At 50.2% G+C, this 17,130-nt stretch overlaps 1 protein-coding gene across 9 annotated transcripts in view; it reads right to left on the reverse strand.

Annotated features, from left to right (window-relative positions):
- MYH9 (myosin heavy chain 9) overlaps positions 1-17,130 on the reverse strand; it is a 132,993-nt gene that overhangs the window by 77,560 nt on the left and 38,303 nt on the right. For 2 of the 9 annotated variants that reach the window (XM_078339684.1, XM_078339666.1), the window contains exons 1-2: positions 1,606-1,707; positions 600-650 (exon numbers count right to left, since the gene is read on the reverse strand). The exons of 4 other annotated variants lie outside the window; for them this stretch is intronic. The gene's annotated coding sequence lies outside the window, so the exon portion shown is untranslated. Of the gene's footprint in view, positions 1-599; positions 1,708-17,130 lie in introns of those variants that run through there. 3 more of the 9 variants (XM_035271486.3, XM_078339674.1, XM_078339668.1) reach the window with 2 other exon arrangements.

Genomic DNA, 17,130 nt, shown 5'->3' on the forward strand with positions numbered 1-17,130 from the left:
AGACCCCATCTCGAAAAAAAAAAGATTCTTTGAAAGCAGCTGTTATATTTTTCAAGCTCATTAGATTCATTTATTAACTGATACGTAGAGAATTCACATGCAAAAATATCATGACAAAGGCATGAAGATCCCAAGGGGTTTCTAATGAGGTGGGGTGGCAGGACCGACATGCACACGACTAGGTGACCAGGCAGAGTGTCCACCTGGGTGATGCGTAGAGTAGACAAGCAAGCTCCCTAGCTTCCTTCCATCCTGTTCACTGCTGAACCCAACACCCAAATGCAGTAAGCACCCACTAGGCAGATCTGCAGTATGGATGAATGCAGAAACTCCTTGCTGTGTGACCCTGGTCCAGTGCTACCTCTCTGGCCTTCACTATAAATGCAGATAATATTTTATGCTGCCTTCCCTGCCTCATGGGGCTGCTTAATACAACATATATTCCTTAAATGCACACGACGATGAGACAGGACACCTGCCACTGTGGAACATTCATGCAGAGAGGAAGACGTGTGTCAGCAGCCAGCTCCACCAAAGACTCAATGAAGACAAGAGGAACATGCAACTTGCCATGGGAACAAAGAGAAAGGGACAATTACCTGGACACTCAGTCGAGAGTGCTGTGGAGGATGTGACATTTAAGCTGGGTCCTGGAAGATGCGGAAGGGAAGAGATGGTGGAAAAGTATTCCGGGCCGAGGGAGAAGAGCAAGAGCCAATGTACAGAAAGAAGACACGGTCGCTCATTAACCACACACTAAACGGCTCCACAGCACTCTGCTTGTGGTGGGGCTGTCCTGTGCCTTGAGGGCTACTTAGCAGCAGAGCAGCATCCCTGGCCTCTACCCACTAAATGCCAGTCTCATCCTGTCCCAGTTGTGATAACCAAATATGTCTCCAGACATTGCTAAAGGTGAGACTTTGGGGGCTGGGGGAAGATAAATTCCCCCCAGTTGAGCCCACTGATTTAAGGGGTGCATGAGAGCAAACGCTGCACTGTGTAACCAGACCTCTGAGTCGGCATCCTCCCCCATCTCTGAAGTGCATGGGCCAAATCTCCTTAACAAAACTAAGTCCTCAGGGCAAAACGATTCCCAGGACCCCATAAAAGTGGCCATTATGTTGGCAGAAATGTGGTTTAAAAAAAAGGGGAGGGCCATTACGGATGGCACTGTCACCAAGGAATACAGCCCCTTGTAACATCCTGTATTCTAAGAAATCCAACCTAGAGTCGCCTACTGGACTGAGCTTTCAAGATCCCGAATAACCACTTTAAAAGTAAACCAATCAATCAGGCAGAAGCACCTTCAGAACCTCTAACACGGCAGCTCAGCCTGTGACTCATAAGCAAACTCACCCGCCTCAAAAGGTCCAGACAATTAACGGAAGACAAAGCGGCAGCCACATTTTGGAGGTCGGGGGTGGGAGCTGTTCCCATGGCTGTGTCAACTCACCCCACCCTCGGAATCCCATCAAATGCTAAATCAATCTGGATTAGACCCACGGAATCCATGGCTTCCACCACTGGGATACCCGGATGACTATTTCCCACCCAGAGCTCTCCTCCACACCCCTCATATATTAATAAATATATTTAAGCACCTACCAACAAGCCGTCTCCACCCGGAGGACCCATAAGCACCATCACACCTGAACTCCCCCCACCTTCTCTCCCCTGGTCCATACTCTCTTCTGGGTGTCCAACTCTGGGAGACACTGTCCATCTGGTCACCCAAAACAGTCACTGTAAACTCCTCCCCAGCCCTCCGCCAACACCACCGCCGGTGCCCTGTTCAGTCCAGCCCCACATGCCCTCCCTTCTGGGCTATGACAACTGCCTCCCTCCTGATCTCCTCTGCCACTTCTACAGAACTCATTTCTGATGACTCACAAACTCAAATTCCTATTTATACAACTTCCTACTTTATGGATATTACTTGGCCAGTTCAAAACGGTCCAACAGCTCCATACCTCCTTCAGAATAAAATCTAATCCCTGCAAGGTTAAGCAAACCCTCTAGGACCCCACCCATTCATCTTGGCCGTGCCAGCGCCATATAATCAATTTCCCATTCACAGTGCACTCTGCACAGGCCTCTAGGCCTTCAAAGAAGCCAGAGAAGTGTCCTTTGTGCTAGGAACCCTCTCTGAGATCTCAGCTCAAACACTCCCTTCTCTAAAGACTTTTTGCAGCAAAAGGACACCTCGTCTGTATGTCCCTCTGTCTGTGCTCTGTACTTGTTCCACTGAAACCAAGCAGCTAAATATTCATGATTTACAGTTTTACTTGAGGACAGGGATTGGACAGGAACTCATCAATTCCAAACACAATACCTGGCCCAGACCAGGTGCTCAGTTAAAGTGTCCTAAATGAATGAATGAGGAACAAGGTCAAAATGAGGAAGAAAGAGTTCATGGGGAAGGCCCCAAGAGGCTGGAAAATCCCCTTGGGCTGTGGCTGTGCAAAGAGGGCCAGGGCTGGAGAGCTGAAGGTAGCAAGAGAGCCAAGTTGAACCCACATGTGTGTGAGGGTCAGAGCCACCTAATTTGTTACAAACACGAAACCATTTATGGACTAATTTTTATATTCTCAAAACAAAAAGAGACCGAGGCAGGTGGATCACGAGGTCAACAGATCGAGACCATCCTGGTCAACATGGTGAAACCCTGACTCTACTAAAAATACAAAAAATTAGCTGGGCGTGGTGGCGTGTGCCTGTAATCCCAGCTACTCAGGAGGCTGAGGCAGGAGAATTGCCTGAACCCAGGAGGCAGAGGTTGCGGTGAGCCGAGGTCGCACCATTGCACTCCAGCCTGGGTAACAAGAGCAAAACTCCGTCTCAAAAAAAAAACAAAAAGGGAAAGAATACATATTGGGGCTTTCAATCTACGAAGAGAAATAGTACTGAAGATAATTTATTGGCTTTGCATACAGTTCAACCTCTCAGTTTTCTGGAACCTTCTAGAGCCCCCTGATTAACCAGTGCAGAGGCACCTACCACCTACTACCAGACCGACATACCAGAAAGAACCTTGGCTGGCATGGCCTCTGCTCTCACTGAGATGCCATGAGAAGGTTCTCTGCCTTCCTGGGATGCTATGCCTCTACCTATCAAGTAACTGCTGGCAACACTGACCTTTGGTATCAACTCAGAACCAAGAGACGGAAGGTGGAACCACCACAACCATGTGAGGCACTGATTCTGCAAATCCCAAGATAAATGCTTGTAACGCACCACGATGGGATTTATGGCTTTGGCCAGACAGACCCGGGTTGGAGTCCCAAGTCCCCTACTCACAATTCCTGTGACCTTGAAGCTGTTAGCACCTCAATTTCCTAGCTGTAGAATAAGGAAAAAACAACAGGCCAGTGGCTCACGCCTATAATCCCAGAACTTTGGGAGGCCCAGGAGGGTGGATCACCTGAGGTCGGGAGTTCAAGACCAGCCTGGCCAACATGGTGAAACCCCATCTCTACAAAAAATTAGCCGGGTGTGGTTTCAGGTACCTGTAATCCCAGCTACTCGGGGGGCTGAGACAGGAGAACCTTTGAACCCTGAGGGCAAAGGTTGCAGTGAGCCCAGACAGCGCCACTAACACTCCAGCCTCGGCAACAGACTGAGACTCAGTCTCAAAAAAAAAAAAAAAAACAAACCAACACCTAATATCAGAAGAGTTGCAGCTCAAGTTCCCAGTGGAGAATGACATGGTAGAATCCCCCTCCCAACTCCTCTATCTTGTGATCCTGAGCTATTTAATCCCCATCCTTCCTAGGAATGACATCTGGGCCCCTGAAAATCAGTTTCCAGAAGACTAGCGACTCTTTCTGCAGGTTATGTCCATCCATAGAGCACAGCTTTCAAGGGGAGAGTGACTCCACAAAGCCTTTGGCAGAAGAGTTGGATTTGAGCCTGGCGAGGCGCTGACCAGCTGTGTCATCCTGCAGGCACCACCCAGGCCTCAGCTTTCCCACCTGCAAGATGTCCTGTGTGCTCACAGGTATGCACAGGCCCACTCTCTGCAATACACACCAGGGCTGTTAAGCAGTTATCTACAGGGTGGGTCAGGGAAGTGGCTCCTCTGTCACCCAGGGCCAACCTACAGCAGCCTGGGCGTAGGTGCTCACTTTCCCCAGGCTAACAAGGGTGGGGGGCTCCTCCCAGCTGCCCAGGGCCCAGGAGTAGGAGCTGAGGGCTGAGGACTGCGGGTGGGCCCCCCCTCCCTTCCCACCTCAGGAATGTTGTTTGCTTACAGAAGAAGCTGGGACTTGTTTCCATTAGCAGTATTCCAACCCAAGCCTGTGTTGATGGTTAGCAGATAAGAAAACCAGAGAGGAACTTAGTGTCAGGGCCTCAGAGCCTGCCCATCTGCAGGCTCTGCCTTTGCCTCCTCGAAGCGGGCATGGAGGGGCTTAGGTGACTGCTGAAAGTCCAGGGAACACTGAAAGATGACGGCATTTGCCTGCCCAAGGGAGGGCCTGGGAGTTGCCTGGCACCCAAGGAAACTCAGGCCATCGAAAACAGCACCAGTAGATATTTCAAATTATGTTGTACACGATGGCTATAAACAATTTTTGTCAAGTTAAAAATTAAATGAACAGGGCCGGGCGCGGTGGCTCATGCCTATAATCCCAGCACTTTGGGAGGCCGAGGCGGGTGGATCACGAGGTCAAGAGATCGAGACCATCCTGGTCAACAAGGTGAAACCCCGTCTCTACTAAAAATACAAAAAATTAGCTGGGCATGGTGGCACGTGCCTATAGTCCCAGCTACTCAGGAGGCTGAGGCAGGAGAATTGCTTGAACCCAGAAGGCGAGGTTGCGGTAAGCCGAGACGGTGCCATTGCACTCCAGCCTGGGTAACAAGAGCGAAACTCCATCTCAAAAAAAAAAAAATTAAATGAACAATTTATTTTAAAAATGACGCCAGAATGCTGTGCATAGATTCCCTCCTCCTGTGTGTGAAGGGGTGGGGGAAGCAGCTTGGGACAGGCTGGAGGGGATAAACTGGGGCAGCTAACCCAGGATCTTATCAGCCATTCAGGAATGTGGACTTTATTCTGGGGGGGCGGTATGGCGGGGAAGGAGCAGTGGTGACATCATCAGATTTGTATTTTAAAGAAATTGGCAGGGTGCACAGTGGCTCACACCTGTAATCCTAGCCCTTTGGGAGGCCAAGGCGGGCAGATCACAAGGTCAGGAGTTCAAGATCGGCCTGGCCAAGATGGTAAAATCCCATCTCTACTAGAAATATTAAAAAAAAAAAATAGCAGGGCATGGTGGTGCATGTCTGTAATATCAGCCACTCAGGAGGCTGAGGCACAGAATAGCTTGAACCCGGGAAGCAGAGGTTGCAGTGAGCCAAGATCATGCCACTGTATTCCAGCCTGGGTGACAGAGTGAGACTCCATCTCAAAAAAAGAAAGAAAGAAAGAAATCATCCTCCCTTACTTCCATGGAGGGGGGCGGTGAGAAGCCAGTGGTTGGAAAGTACCGGGGACTTGCAAGGAGAGAGCTTCCAATCTAAGAGAAGAAAAGACAGTTCCCTGACCAGGCCAGGTGGAGAGTGATTAAATGACATGAGAGGGACAAGTGCAGCCACAGATTTCGCCCTCTGATCTCCTACTCCAAAGAGCCTGGCTCGAGGAGAGTCCTGCAATCACTGTCCTACGACAGTGAGAAGTGACCCAGCAATCCCAGGAGCTCTAGGACCAGTGTTTCTAAAGCATCTTGGGCACAGATTTCATGCGGCACATGTCACACAGACTACATAAGAAAGTGTCCAACTGGGTGTCCTCCACTAAGATACCAACCTCAGGACCACACAGACATGGCTTTGGGTCCTCAACACAGAAACCATTTCTGAGTCGCTCTGCTGCCCAAGCTGGAGTGCAGTGGCACAATCTTGGCTCACTGCAACCTCTGCCACCTGGATTCAAGTAATTTTCCTGCCTCAGCTAGGACTACAAGTGTGTAGCACCATGCTTTGCTAATTTTTGTATTTTTAGTAAAGACGGGGTTTCACCATGTAGGCCAGGATGGCCTTGAACTCCTGACCTCAAGTGATCCGCCTGCCTTGGCCTCCCAAAGTGCTGGTATTACAGGCGTGAGCCACTACACTCAGTCTAAAACCATTTTTTAATGAATAAATCAATGAACCAATGAGCCAGGGCAGAAAGCAGCAAGAGCTTGAGGTCAGCCCTGCCATCAGCCCAGAATGACAACCCATTCATTATGGATAGAAGTGTGCCCCCCACAGCCTTTATAACTCCATCCTAACTCCTTCCCTCAGGGCCTCTCAGCCATCTTTCCAGCCACGCCTCGTCCCCTGATGGAACCCTCCATTCCATCCAGCAGAGCAGACTCCCCAGAGCAGCCTTTGCTTATGCTGTCACCTACAGACAAGCTGGAGGGCCCATCTCCCCAATTCTCCACAGACTGAGAGTCCCCAAAACCAAGTGGACATGCCACTTTGCCAAGCAGCCTCTCCTGACACCCTAGGATGAATGACTCATCCTTCTTCCTCCTCCCCAACAGCCCCAGCACAATCTGCATTATACCAGAACCACTGCTTCTCTGCTTATCTCCTGCACTGTCCCTTAGAACTCTTTGGAGGCAGGGACTGTTCTCCCACCCCTCGTGCTCAAGTGTGGACTGAGCCCAGGGTGCTGCAGAGAGAGCATCCATGCTTGTTGAAAAGAAATGAATTGTTCAAAATGCTTGCAAGTGTTTTCTGGGAACCTGGCTGTCCCAGAGAATGACCACTCCAAGGGTATCTGGAGGGAGAGAGGGATGAAGGGAGGGACGAAGGGAAGGAAACAACAGGTTAAGCAGCTTTTGCCCGTGTTAAGAGGCCAGGCAGACAGACTTGAGGGCTGGATCTGCAGATAAGGCATCTTCACTGGACCCTTGGCTTTGCTTTTAATTGGTTCAATATTTGCATAGTGAGATCACACCTGTGCCTTACCTACTCAATAACAAGTTTTCTCTCAGCCACCCAGGAGAAGCTGCAGAGAAGCAAGTTGTTTCAGGTATGATGGGAGCATCCCCTCCTAAACAGCGAGGAGCAGCTGATCCCCTGTGACTCGCCTCCCAGTTGGAAGAGGCTGACAGGGGATCGCTTTGGCTGGGTTCACCAAGCATGTCCCCCTGCAGATGGTATCTCCCCGGCTGGCTGGAGACTTCCACACACCCAGGAGGGGCAACTTGAGCCCTTCAGATTCCTGTAGCAAAGTTATTCCTTCCCTTAGCTTCTGCTGATAGAAGGGTTTTTCTTTCAAGCATGTGAGCACAGTTTGCTGAAACCCAACACAGAAAAATAACCGTACTCAGAAGATGTAATTACATGGTCACGGTCTCAGGGAAAGTGCAGCATGAGGCCTTTCTGAGTCCACATCACAACTGCTGAGAAGTACAACCAGAGACCAAAACAGAAGACCACTTTTGAAAGTCCCTCAGCCTAGAATCTGCTGGGCCTTCAACAGCTTGTATTCTCTGAGTGATATTTAAATAACACAAAAAAAGCAGATGAATGAGAAGCCACTTCCCTCCAGTAGCCATCTCGCCTCAAGTCCGGCCTCAAATCCTGCGGAGCTGAGGACTCCAAGGCAGAGATCGGGTCTCCACTGCATCCCCAGTGTCCCACATATAGGAGGTGCTGAACTAACGTCATGGGGGAGGTTCCTGTCTTCCCAAAGGTCCAGACTCCAGGGATCAAGTTCAGTAAAATCTGCATCATCCTTTTTTTTTTTTTGAGGTGGAGTCTCGCTCTGTAGCCTAGGCTGGAGTGCAGTGGCACAATCTTGGCTCACTGCAACCTCCGCCTCCCGGGTCCCAGTTCAAGTAGTTCTCCTAGTCAGCCTCCCAAGTAGCTGGGATTACAGGTACGAGCCACCATGACTAGTTAATTTTTGTAGTTTTTAGTAGAGACGGTTTCACCATCTTGGCCAGTCTGATCTTGAACTCCTGACCTTGTGATCCGCCCGCCTCAGCTTCTCAAAGCGCTGGGTTTACAGGTGTGAGCCACCACGTCCAGCCTTTTTTTTTTTTTTTTTTTTTTTTTGAGACAGAGTCTCGCTCTGTCGCCCAGGCTGGAGTGCAATGGCTCATGGCAACCTCTGCCTCCCAGGTTCAAGCAATTCTCCCTGCCTCAGCCTTCTGAGTAGCTGGGATTATAGGTGCACACCATCACACCCAGCTAATTTTTATATTTTTGGTAGATACGGGGTTTTGCCATGTTGGCCAGGCTGGTCTTGAACTCCTGACCTCAGGTGATCTGCCCACCTCAGCGTCCCAAAGTGCTGGGATTACAGGTGTGAGCCACCGTGCCCGGCCAGCGTCACCCGTTCTTAAGTGCCTGCTGTTAAGCCCCACCATCTTCCATCTTATTGTCCAGAGGCGTGACTGTCACATGGTACATGTCTCCCTGCAGTAGGACAGACAGCCAGGGCCACCCCCAATGGGCCATGGCTTCTCTGTGGCCATGCAGGGTCCTCAGCCTCCGCCCTACCCTCTGCCTCACTGATAACTATGTCTGCCGTACACTAATCTTTATTTTATTTCCAAGAGACACATCACGGGCCAGGGGTCAAAAGCAATCTTCCTGAATTGATCAAGTGGTCATTGCAGTGGACTCTGATCATAGGCTCCAAAAGGAGAGGGACCTTCCAATGGTGATTATTCACTTACAACCTTCACAGAAGACATCTGAGGAGGAACTGAACCCAAGAGGCAGATAGGCTGGATGTGGAATGCCAGATCCACCACTTAACTAACAGAACAAACTGCCAGCCTGACTCGGGCCCCAAGCCTTGGTTTCTCCACCTGTAAAATGGAGTTAGATGGGCACAGTGGCTCACGCCTGTAATCCCAGTACTTTGGGAGGCTGAGGTGGGCAGATCACGAGGTCAGGAGTTTGAGACCTGCCTGACCAACATGGTGAAACCCATCTCTATAAAAATACAAAAATTAGCCAGTTGTGGTGGTGGGCGCCTGTTATCCCAGCTCTTCAGGAGGCTGGGGCAAGAGGATTGCTTAAACCTGAGATCGCACCACTGCACTCCAGCCTGGGTGACAGAGCAAGACTCCATCTCAGAAAAAAAAAAAAAAAAAAATATGGGGCTGATCCCAGTGACCCCTGCGGACAGCTACAGGGAGCCCCAATAGGTTTAGCTGACAGCCCCTACCCCAACCCCCGCCAGTCGGTATTTTGCATTGGATCAGAGTACTGTCTAACTCACAGAGCCACTGTGAGGACAAAATAAGCTCCCAGAGCTGGGCTCGGGGCACCCCCACACGCCAGCCCCTCCCCCATGATCTTTGCCTCCTCTCAAGGCAGCTTGTGTCGCCCCTGAGCTCATAATGAGTCAGTCACAGACGCTGCCCTCACACAGCTCGCTTCAAGGGTTTGAAGTCACATCCTGCCTAACCCAACTCGACATGATTTATTCCAACCCAGGAATGTAGCTCATTTCCCAGAATTTTGTTAAGCCCTTTAGTTAAAGAGTCTGATCTGGCAAGGGGCTCCCTTTACCCTGGCTGAACACGCAGCTCAACTCGGACCTGGAGGCAGGAACCACCCTAAGTCAGGGCAGCCAGAGGCACCAGGGCATCTCATTCTTGGGGCCCCAACATTTTTTATCTTAAGCTATAATTTTATTTTATTTTTTTGAGACAGAGTCTCACTTTGTCACCCAGGCTGGAGTGCAATGATACGATCTTGGCTCTGCAACCTCCACCCCCTGGGTTCAAGCTATTCTCTTGCCTCAGCCTCCCAGGTAGCTGGGACTAGAGGTATGTGCCACTGTACCCACCTACTTTTTGTATTTTTAGTAGAGACGGAGTTTCATCATGTGGGCCAGGCTAGTCTAAAACTCCTGACCTCAAGTGATTTACCCACCTTGGCCTCCCAAAGTGCTGGGATTACAGGCATGAGCCACCGTGCCCAGCCTTTTTTAAAAATTTTAATTTAAAAACTTTTTGTCACAAATACAAACATGTCTAACAAAACTGTCACAACGTGACATACACATGCTATGCACTCTGATTTTTTTCCATTCAAGTCTATTTTATTTCATTTCTAAACATACTGGTTGCCGGCGGGGCACAGTGGCTCACGCTTGTAATTCCAGCACTTTGGGAAGCCAAGGCGGATGGATCACCTGAGGTCAGGCATTCAAGACAGCTTGGCCAACATGCCAAAACCTCGTTTCCACTGAAAATACAAAAATTAGCCAGGCATGGTAGTGGGTGCCTGTAATCCCAGCTACTCAGGAGGCTGAGGCAAAACAATTGCTTGAACCTGGGAGGCGGAATTTGCAGTGAGCCAAGATCCTGCCACTGCACTCCAGGCTAGGTGACAGAGCAAGACTCCATCTCAAAAATAAATAAATAAACACACCAACAAACTGGCTGCCACTCGCTTCACGATCCACCAATGAATCTCACTTGAAAGTCTTTGAAAACCACCACCCTGCCTCATCTCCACTAAGCAGGAGAGGCTCAAACGATCTGCCCAAGATCACAGAGTCAGGCCACGCAGAAACTCAAGTCCAAAGCCAAAGGGAAACCAGGTAGGGGGTGGGGGAGGAGTGTCCCACTCCAGGCAGGTGAGACAAAGCTGCAGCAACACAATCATCTGACACATTCATTTCACGGTATTTATATCATTTGATCCTGCCAGCCTTGGCAATGTGAAGGGTCACACTGCCCCTCCCCCTAAAAAAGGAGAGGGCCTCTGAGGCTCAGGGACTATGTGACTTGCTGAGGTACAGGGCTTCCTGGGAACATCCTGACCGATGTGCAGGTGCAGGAGCACAAGGACGAAAGAAGAGCCCACCTTCCTCAGCATCCAAGGTAACGACACATGAAGTCTGGCATCAGAAACATCGCCCCTCCCATCTCCAGGCCCAGCCTCACACTGAAGAGACACCCAGAAGTGACAGTGTATTAAAGGCTTAATACGAGAAGGATCATGGCAGGGCGGGGAGAGGGCCACTGTGCTGAAGCTACAGTGAGGAGCCCCAGGAAAGTGCTCTCCACATCCTTCTACCCCTGGGGTGCCACAATCTAGACTGGAACAAACTCCTGCCCGGATCCTAACTGCCCTCGGGCTGCCTCTGTTACCCAAACACTCACATGTGTGCACACTCTACAAATGGAAAACCCAAAGCTTCTATTTCTCTAGGTCAGTGGTCAAGGACCCCTTTGAGAACTTGTGAAAGGCGGTGAATGCCTTGCATACCACTTTAGGGGGCTCACAGAGACTCTGAAGTGCAGTTCACGGACTTTTAGGAGTCCCGTGGTCACAAGTTCAAAGGTAATGGGGCACTAGAGTGGCCTCCCTTTTTATTTTTATTTTTTCCAGATGGAGTTTTGCTCTTATTACCCAGGCTGGAGTGCAATGGCATGATCTTGGCTCACTGCAACCTCCGCCTCCCAGGTTCAAGAGATTCTCCTGCCTAAGCATCCCGAGTAGCTGGGACTACAGGCATGCGTCACCACCATGTCTGGCTAATTTTGTATTTACAGTAGAGACGGGGTTTCTCCATGTTGGTCAGGCTGTTCTCAGACTCCTGCCCTCAGGTGATCTGCCCACCCTGCTGGGATTACAGGTGTGAGCCACTGTGCCCTGCGTCGAGTGGCCTCCTTTTCTACTAAGGTCACATGAACAAAGACTTGAGGTGGGATCGCTTCCTTTGTCACCCTCCAGAGGGTTAAGCAGGATCTCACTGAGGAAGCAAAGCTGTGGGCAGAACAACCCAATAGTGAGAATCTGTGTGGCACCAAGGGAGGCCAATTCTCCTGGGCTGCTCTGGGGTGCCCTGGACTCCAGGAACAAGAAACCCAATACTGAAGGGTGAATGATCTCTCCTCTCTACATTTCCATCCCTTGGTCCGATTCTCAGCTGAGCCAGCACAGAGCCAGCCCTGGGCACACAGACGGCATGGCAGGCAGTGCCAAGCTTTCCAAAGAAGCATCCCAGAGCCTCCTGCATTCCCCGGGGGAAATCAAATACAAGTGAGGATGAAATCTACTTGTTTCACACTTTACAGAAAAATTAACTTACCATTCCTAGATTGGGTTGCAGCAGTACCCTTGACGGAAAGGCTGGCCAACCCCAGCTGTCCTTGAGCAGGGAACCTGGCCAGCAGGGATGACCTTACCATGTCCTTCCCCAGAAACCTGACTACCGCTTACTTTACCACCCACCAAGCAGCGCTCCTCTGCCCAGGCCACAGTCTGGTTTGAAAGTGGCCAAAGCTGTAGCTGCACATGAGAGAAGGAAGCAGCAGGGAGCGGCCCCTGACCTAGACAGTTGCCAGATTCGGGCCATGCCATCCTGCCCTGGATCGAGCCCCAAGCCCCCTCCTCCCCTCCCCACCCCAAGATGTGTACATAGAGACTTGCACACACACAGATATGCATGCACACAGACACATGCAAAGATTTGTACACAGAGGAGCAGAGACATGCACACAGAGACCTGTGCACACAGACATGCACATATACAAACACACACCCACAGATGCCTGCACACAGGGACCCCAGAGGATGCTGGGATATAGCCAAATGAGATACTCCAGAGTCAGGCCAACCTGGAGGTCAGCCCTGGATTCTCTTCACTGGTTCAGGAAATCTGGCAAATTATTTAAACGTTCTGAAGCTCCCTTTCCTCATCTGTACAATGGGAATGAAAAAGCCCACCTCCCAGGACCCTGTTGGTAATGAAATAACGGGCACTTGCACTTTATTCTGAGTGCTTTTCACCAGGAATCTCACTTTACCACACAGCAACCTTGTAAGGTAGGTTCTGCTGGACTCCTGTTTTACAGATGGGGAGACTGAAGGCCAGAAGGCTTACTTGCTGAAGGGCACGCAGGCAGTGGCTGCTGGTGTCTGTACCCTGCAGGTCTCACTTGGGGCTCAGGGTCTTCATGCCTAACCACTCTGCTCCACTGCCTCTAGGGATGCAATGAGACAGCAGATGCACACAGAGCATCAGCAAGGCTCCAAGCATCTCACAAGCGTCCCAGTCGCCCAGAGCCAAAGCAGCAGTATCTGCCCTCCTGGCTGCTAGCACCCCCCTCCCCACAGGCTCACTTTTTACCCAATTTCTCTAAGATAAGAGTGCGGAGGTGGAGGAGTGTAATCTCCCTACCGGTACCCCTCCCAGCTGTCTAGATGGCCCTAAACAGTCAGGAATTTAACGAGCCTGGAGTTGTCTCTGACTCCCAACCACAACCAATTCGGAATGCCCCAGGTCCTGCAGCACAAAAAAAGCTGCCCTGCAAAGCCCCGGAAGAGCCTGCCCCATCCGCAACAGAGCATCACATTCTTCAGATTCTTGTGCAAAAGCCAGAAGTAAAGCGAGAGGGTGGGGGTGAGGGGCTCTAATTTCAACCTAAGGCTCATTAAAGCCTGTGACTTGTATTAAAAGGGAAGAGACCTACCCCCTCTGCAGCCCCCCTGTACCATGCTGGTCCTCCAAGGTGTATGATACTGCACAGGTCGGCACACCTGGGCCTCACGACCCACAGAAGCACCCTCAGCCCCGAGTCCCCACTTGGAGCGCATCAAGGCTCCAGGACACGGACACGCAGCTAGTCAAAGGCAGGAGGGACTCTGCCAGACTGATCTTCAGCATGGTACCAGAGGCCACTATCTAATTCTTTCTAACATAGGTTTAAAGTTCTAGCCAAAGAGTCCACGAAGCTAATCCCAGGTAGAGTTCAGGGGAGACGTCAAGGTGCTGATGGAGCCTTGCGAATTCCACAGTGCTTGGCAGCAAGTAATTAATCTCATGATGAGGCATTTTCCATGAGCACTTGGCATTATATATCCACCTCCCCCTCGCCCTGGCAAAGGCAGGAAACGGTGGGTGGCAGGCCGGCTCTGGGCAGAAGGCAGGCTGAGAACGGCATGCTGGTGGGCTAGGAAGGTACGAGGGGGCGGCATCCATTCTTCGGAGAACAGCAAACGCCCAAGCTCCCCACAAGGAGCAGGCTGACTAGTAGACCTCACACCAGCCTGTCAGCCCTCACCTGCTATCTACCCGACAGGTCTCTTAGAATGAAACAGGGACAGGGAGGACTGTAATTTACACCTGGCACCATAAAGCCAACTAGGTAATGAGACCCAGCAACCACTGCTGTGTGGCTGTGCATGGAAGCCTGCAAAAAGCCAGTTTCACAAACACCGTCCATATAATGGTTAAAGCGGGATGAGAAGGCAGGAGAGGCGATGGAAGCAGATATGGAAAATAGCTGGCCTGAAAATGAGCTGGGAATGAGGATCTCACATCCCTCACTTGCTACCTGGGGCTAGTCACGTAGGTTTTCTTGGAATCTCAACATCTGCAGCTATAAAAGAGGAACACCGATACTGCCAACCCTCATGGAATTGAGAGATTTTTGTTGCAATAACCTGAAAGTGACTTTAACCTTTATCAAGTGAGAGAAAAAATAGACTGAAAACTGTAAATGGATAAACACACACAACCTGGCACTGTGTAGGACAAACTGTGTACAGATAAAACATATAAAAGTAAAGCTAAACTTTACTGAGCATCAAAACCCTCTGTGGCATTTCGTATTTTCCTCATTCCACAGATAAGGAAAACTGAGACACAGAAAGACTGTATGACTCACTCAAGGTCAAAGAGCCTGCAGGGGGAGAACTAGGGTTAGGGCAGATGGTCCAAGTGCAGGGCACCTGCCTGTTTACCTAAGCACTAGACACACACCCGTCATGGTGGCGAGGCTCAGAAGCCAAAGAAATAAAGCCATCTACCCAGGGCACACCAGGGTCTGCCATTCAAGGATGAATATCCTCACCTGTTTCTCAAGCATGTATCAAGCGCTTACCATGGGCAAGGCACCATGCAAGGTTCCTGGCGGCAAGACCTCAAAAAGGAGAAGCAAGATCAGCACATAAGCCAGCGCAGAAGTGCTAAGACATGAAGCCCTGCTGGGAACAGTGGCATAAGAGATGCATTCAGCAAGGCACGCTCGAACCACAGCCATCTAGCACTCGGGCAAGCAACTGGGAGTTTAGGTGTCCTGCACCAGCTTTCTGCAACAGTTCCTCCTTACTGGTGTCCAAAGTGCTTATGACTTTACGGAGGGGAGAAGCCACCTCCAGGAACACCTGACCCACAGGAACCAGGCAGAAGGTAGGGCAGCCTGGGAGCTGGGAGCAGCTGGGGCAGCCCTGGTACTCAAGTGTTTTCATCAGAAGTAGAACCTCGGAGCAAGAAAGTGGGACCAAAAGAAAAAGTGCTGGTGAACCGGGGGCGGGGGGTGGCACAGGAAGCAGGGCAGGAGGGGCATTGACATTTATCATGAGAGTCCATCGTAAACTAGACACTGTGCTGACAGCATTCCATACTTCAGCTACCCAGAGAACACTGAGAGAGAGTTTCATGAATCAGAGTTTAGAGATGGAGAAACTGGAGTTCAAAGCAATGAATTAAACAACTGGTAGAACACCGTCCTGGAGGGCTCGGCCCCGGACCTGAAGGCATCAGCGGAATGCCCCTGGATCAGAGAACCCTCTGCTGACACAGACACACTCCCCTGCTCTTCTTCCCTCTTATGAATTGAACCGTGTCCCTCCCAGAAATATGCATTTTGTGTGGAAGCCCTAACTCCCAGTACTGCAGAATGTGACTATGGTATTTGAGGACAGGGCTGGCGAAGAGGTAATTAAGTTAAAACAAGGTCCCCGGGTAGGCTCTAATCCCATGGCTGGTGTCCTTATAAAACAAGACGAGGAAGAGACACCAGGCGTATGCGTGCACAGAGGGAAGACCACGTGAGGAAACAGTAGGACGGCCACCTACGAGCCAAGGAGAGAGGGCTCCAAGGAAACCAAGCCTGCCTACACCTTGATCTTGAACATCCAGCCTCCAGAACCGAGAGGTTTAAATGTCTGCTGCTTAACAGCACAGTCTGGCATTTCATCATGGCAGCCTGAGCAATTTATTTTACTTTATTTATTTATTTATTTATTGAAACGAAGCCACGCTGTTTATTTATTTATTTATTGAAATGAAGTCTCGCTCTGTCCATTTATTTATCTACTGAAATGCTGTCTCCCAGGCTGGGGTGCAGTGGCGTGATCTCGGCTCAGTACAACCTCCACCTCAAGGGTTCAAGCAATTCCCCTGCCTCAGCATCCCGAGTAGCTGTGGTTACAGGCACACACCACCATGCCCAGCTAATTTTGTAATTTTAATAGAAATAGGGTTTTGCTGTGTTGGCCAGGCTGGTCTCGAACTCCTGACCTCAGGGGATCTGCCCATCTCAGCCTCCCAAAATTCTGAGATTACAGGCATGAGCCCTTGCGCCTGGCTGCCTGAGCAATTTATTACCTCTCGACATATCCCCTCACCTGACTTGGGCTCTCTACAGCTCTTACTGAGTCTTGACTTACCTACTAAGTGTGTTTGATTGTTGTCTGTTTCTGCTATGAGAGGAAACTGCAGGGATTTCAGTTGCCTTAGCCTTATTCAATGATGTGACCCCAGAACCTAGAACAATCTCTAGCAACTGAGAAGTGAGACCAGCACGTATTTAATGAACAAATAAACTGAATAAAAATGGGATGTAAATCCAGCTGCCGCTTCTGAAGTCACCCACTCCCTGCCCCACGCCCCACTTCCTCCTGCTTTCTCTATTCCTTGTACTCACCTCTCCTTCCTCCAATATAACAGCTACTAATTAAGTCTAAATAGTATAAATTCAGGCCGGGTGCAGTGGCTCACATCTGTAATCCCAGAACTTTGGGAGGTTGAGACAGGAGGATCACCTGAACCCAGGAGTTCAAGACCAGGCTGGGTAACACAGCAAGACCCCATGCCTACCAAAAATTTTAAAATCAGTCTGGCGTGGTGGTATGTACCTGTAGTCCCAGCTACTTGGGAGGCTGAGGTGGGAGGATCACTTCAGCCCAGGAGGAGGAGGCTGCAATAAGCTACGACTGTGCCACCAGCCTGGGCAAAAGAAAGCGTGAGAGTGAGACCCTATCTCTAAAAAAAAAAAAAAAATTGATGAGTAATTAAAAAAAAAAAAAAAAGGTTAAGATTTAGGTTGCGCTTTTGTTGAGTTTGCATTTAATTGTGGGAGGGTGTTA

The sequence above is a fragment of the Callithrix jacchus genome, chromosome 1 (assembly GCF_049354715.1).
Source record: "Callithrix jacchus isolate 240 chromosome 1, calJac240_pri, whole genome shotgun sequence".
NCBI classification, from domain to species: domain Eukaryota; kingdom Metazoa; phylum Chordata; class Mammalia; order Primates; family Cebidae; genus Callithrix; species Callithrix jacchus.